Below are 5,000 nucleotides of genomic sequence, written 5' to 3' on the forward strand. Positions count from 1 at the left end.
GCTCAGAGCTCCCCTGTCTCAACGTATTCATTATTTTGATTTGGGCTGATTTGGGCTGATATTTTATGACACGGTAACTGATAAATATTAAATGCGCTGTATTTGAATGCTGCTGCCACATTTATAATTTGGCTAACAGAAAGTAGTGGAAATGTGTTGGTGTGCTTGTGTTAATTCACCCAGGCAGTGTAAAAAGCGACTAAAACTCAGCTAATTTGACTGTAAAGAAATCACAATCTGGTGTAAAGTGCCATAAATGTTCTCTCACTTGCCTGAACAAACAGGCTATTCATAGCTTTATGATCTTTTCCAGCTCAACTCAGTTACGTCCAATGCTCCCAACTCTCCCCACACTGCACACCGCCACTGGTTTCGTTCTCGAAGGTGAAGACTTTCTGAGCCACGTACAGAGCAGCAACCACTCAACTGTGCAACTATGTGGTTGCCTGACAGGCTTCGCTCTGACTGTCTGGTTTCGGTATTGCAGCAGCATATGCTGCCAGTCCCAGCGGAGGCAGCAGACAGCAAACACTGATTTGATTAATAGCCTCGCCATTTAGCCAGAGAGAGAGGGAGAGAGGGAGAGAGAGAAGGAGAGAAGGAGAGAGGGAGAGAGGGAGAGAGAGAGGGAGAGAGAGAGGGTGAGAGAGAGAGTGAGAGAGAGAGTGAGAGAGAGAGAGAGGGAGGGAGGGAGAGGGAGGGAGGGAGAGAGAGAGAGAGAGAGAGAGAGAGAGAGGGAGAGAGGGAGAGAGAGAGAGAGAGAGAGAGAGAGAGAGAGAGAGAGAGAGAGAGGGAGAGGGAGAGAGGGTGAGAGAGAGGGAGAGAAGGAGAGAGGGAGAGAGGGAGAGAGGGAGAGAGAGAGGGAGAGAGAGAGGGAGAGAGAGAGGGTGAGAGAGAGAGTGAGAGAGAGAGAGAGGGAGGGAGGGAGAGGGAGGGAGAGAGAGAGAGAGAGAGAGAGAGAGAGAGGGAGAGAGGGAGAGAGAGAGAGAGAGAGAGAGAGAGAGAGAGAGAGAGAGAGGGAGAGGGAGAGAGGGTGAGAGAGAGGGAGAGAGAGAGGGTGAGAGAGAGAGAGAGAGGGAGAGGGAGAGGGTGAGAGAGAGGGTGAGAGAGAGGGTGAGAGGGTGAGAGAGAGGGTGAGAGAGAGGGAGAGAGGGAGGGAGAGAGAGAGGGAGAGAGAGAGGGAGAGAGGGTGAGAGAGAGGGTGAGAGAGAGGGTGAGAGAGAGGGTGAGAGGGAGAGGGAGAGAGGGTGAGAGAGAGGGTGAGAGAGAGGGAGAGAGAGAGGGAGAGAGAGAGGGAGAGAGGGTGAGAGAGAGGGTGAGAGAGAGGGAGAGGGGGTGAGAGAGAGGGAGGGAGAGAGGGAGAGAGGGAGGGAGGGAGGGAGAGAGAGAGAGAAAGAGAGAAAGACAGAGATCAAAATTCAGAGATCAGAAATCAATCTCTGTTCCCTGACAAGACTTAATCAAACTTGTCGTTATTTTTTAAGATGATAACTAAAAAGATTATATTTCTTCTGCTTTCTGAGACCATTCACTGCTGCTCAGACACAGCCAGTAACATGTTCAGGGTTGCCAGATTGGGTAGTATCGGTTTAGTATCTTAAAGCAACTTGGTACGAAAATAATTACTAATGCCTTATTATTACCTGTTCAGGGTTGCCAGAACGGATAGAATCGGTTTAGCATTTTAATGCAGCTTTGAATGAAAATAAGTAGTAATGTTTTATTTGTACCTCGAAGCAACTGGCTCAGGGTTGCCAGATTGGGTAGTATCAGTTAAGCATTTTAATGCAACTTGGTATAAAGTGATCAATGACGTCTTTGTTCTTTTGTTATACTGTAGCACTTCGATTACATTGAACAAAAAAAACTAGAATGTGAGCCATAATAATAATAATAATAATAATAATAATCAAATTATTATTAATTTCTCTTCAATTTAAGAATTGCAACCATAATAAAATGTGATAAACTTTACTGTAAATGGAACAAGAAATGATTTATTTTGGTATTTGGTTATTCTGGAGCATCTCTGTTTGTCTACTCATAAAGAGGTTTATTTTTGACTCACCAAAACATAACCACAGTTCACAAATGAAAAGGTAAGGCTTTTACAGGCTTTTATTATTATTAAATATATTATTTGCATCCCCACAAATGTTTATAAGAAATCCTGTCAATTTTGGATGCTCACTGAAAAAATGCTGTCAGTTTTAAACAGCATGTATAGTATGTACAGTAAAGTCTGAACAATATGTTGCTGTTTTGGCGGCTGTTTGAGCGCAGGCACCTGGCTACACACATACAGACACAATCACACAAACAACATCATGAGAGATCTGAAAGAAAGGAGAGGTGTGGTTGGGTGGTTAGGCTCGTCTGCCTCAGTGTACGTATGCGTGTGTGTATGTGAGTGGGACACCTGTGTAGCGAGTGTAACGGCCTGTGTGACATTCGTATGGCTTCCTGACAGCTGTACTGCTCAACCCACTGTATTGTTGCTCTTTGTTCTCTTGCATTTACACAATGACCTACATGCACCTAAACACACACACACACACCCATCGGGATGACACACAGCACCATAAAGATTTTTATTAACCAGACTCTGAGCCAAATAGCAGCACTGCTATGGGACATGGAGCATTAAGGGGCAAATGTATTAAGCAAGGCCCTTATTATTGACAGTCTACTGACACTTTGCGCTGGTGTGTTAGACTAAGTCAGTTTTCTACTAAGAACGTTTGCGCAAAAGAGGAAACGCAGGCGCACCTTTGTGACTGATATATCATCAGTGCCTTATAGTCATAGATATAGGCAAGTCAACTGCACTGCCATTTTGGGGAGGTCAACATCGCTGCTGGACAGCATTCGGTACCATTACAGAGCGGCAGTTTAAGAAAGATACGGTCCAAAATGACACTATTTCAAGAATATTACACTCAGAAAGTGGGATAGGATTATATAACAGAGGGAACGCAGTGATCCATGCTCATGTATGTGTGATGTGTATTGTCTATATGATGTTTATGTGTAGATATGTCTGTGTGGTTGGTGATGCACAGAGAACCTGTTGATGTGATTGTTTTTCCTCTGGTTTTACATTATTTCATTTCATAGCCTATTCAGGGGGTCTTAACTTTATATAGAAGTTAATTACTTACAGTAATGGTTAAAGCTTTCTAGCTGTGTAAGTTACAGCATTCCTTAATCTGTCTAGATATTCACGATAGATTAACGTTAGCACCCTAATTTGTCGGTTTCCTATTCGAATTTCCCAGGTGCACCTTAAATGGTGCAGCTTCAGGCATCAGAGAGTGACCGCTGCACCATTTAAGGTGGAATGGGAAAACTTGAACAAGAAGCTGGCGAACAGGAAGCCTCGTCCTTCTTGCTGCATTTTGAGTGGTTTATTTTATTCTATGTGTATTAAGATTACAAGTGATTATAATCTCTGTCTGAGGATCATAACAATATGAGTTTGGTGAAAATCGGTTGAGTAATAAGGAAATTGTGGCCGATTTAATCCTAAGACCCATCGCCTCAAGTGAATTTGTCCACGAGCGGATCTTGACCTCTACAACGCGGCGGACGCGCAGACGTATCGCCTCAGATAGAGGCGGAGATCTATGCTTACAAACGCTTAATTGGCTCACATGCTTCAATTATTAAAGGCCATTTGCACCAAATAGGGAAAAAAAAACATTTTGTAATCCTTCTTTGTTTCAGGTTAAAAGTTCAGGTTAACACTGACTCATTAGGTTGAAACAATGACTCGTTTTCAGATCATCAGGGTCTCCATCCTCTCTGTCCATCATGGACATTCACACCACACGCCGCATGAAGAAAGCCACCAGCATTGTGGACGACCACATCCACCCCTCACACGGCCTTTTTTCACTGCTGCCGTCTGGCAGAAGGCACCGGAGCATCCGTGCCATCACTGCCAGACTCTGCAACAGCTTTGTTCTGCAAGAGATCAGGTTTATAAGCTTACAAGCACTGAACTGAAAACCCCCTCACACACACTTTGTACACACACCTCGTTTCTCACTCGAACCTGCTTTCACTATCTGGACCATTGCTGCTAGTACAGTATATGGCTGCTTTTACTGTGCATTACTACGAATACAGTGCTCTACTCAAGTACTGTATATTTCTGCTGTCATATCATAGCAAGTTTAGCATCTCCTACCTCTTGCTCAGAAATGAGCGCTGCACTGTCCTCTCTGTCTTGTCTATTTACAGTGTTGAATGTCAGTTTTATTTATCATATTCATAGTATGGTTTCTAGTTTAACGCTGCCTGTACCATCTTATTCGTTCCATTTCACACCACGTTGGTCCTGGAGAAGTGTAATTTCGCTCCACTGCGTATTTGTACATAGATGGAACAACAATAAAAGCCTCTTGACTTGACTTGAATATGCTGACTTAGTTATTCACAATAGTAGCTTATAAACTTACTACATCAAACTAAACCACGTCTGTGAGGGCGTAACACAACTAACAAGGTCTTCAAACACAATTAATAAAAGTAAATAGCAAAATATGTAAGGACAGGCTTGCCCCATGCTGGAGGTTATAAATATCACACGCATATTTTGAGGCATACATGCATGTCATGTGCCAAAGTATAGAACACACTGCAGAATTTTTTTGATGTACCCCAGTTTGGGAACAACTGCTCTAGGGAATGTACTCCTGGCACTGAAAACTCAGACATTCAAACAAATTTAAATAAGCATTTCACTTTGAAAACAATCCAAATACTTAACATCAATTAGCATCAGTGATGAGTGTTCACAGGAGAAAAGTCGGGCTGCTCAAAACAGCGCAATTCATTCGCCAACTAGGGCAGATTAGTGTTCTCCTCCATGCGTACTGAGCTGCTTGATGCTCAAAGTGATACAGGCTGATGGGGCAAATACGGCAAAAGTGCTGTCAAACTTCAGCGTTTAGCTCATGCAAGACTAAAAACAAAGTGCAGCATTATGAGAAAAG

General features: G+C 43.4%; 1 protein-coding gene across 2 annotated transcripts in view; it reads right to left on the reverse strand.

The window, feature by feature from the left end:
* The window catches only part of cblb (Cbl proto-oncogene B, E3 ubiquitin protein ligase), a 132,098-nt gene that overhangs the window by 82,244 nt on the left and 44,854 nt on the right, over window positions 1-5,000 (reverse strand). The gene's annotated exons all lie outside the window — the stretch shown is intronic.

This window comes from Pygocentrus nattereri, chromosome 18, assembly GCF_015220715.1.
Source record: "Pygocentrus nattereri isolate fPygNat1 chromosome 18, fPygNat1.pri, whole genome shotgun sequence".
NCBI lineage: Eukaryota > Metazoa > Chordata > Actinopteri > Characiformes > Serrasalmidae > Pygocentrus > Pygocentrus nattereri.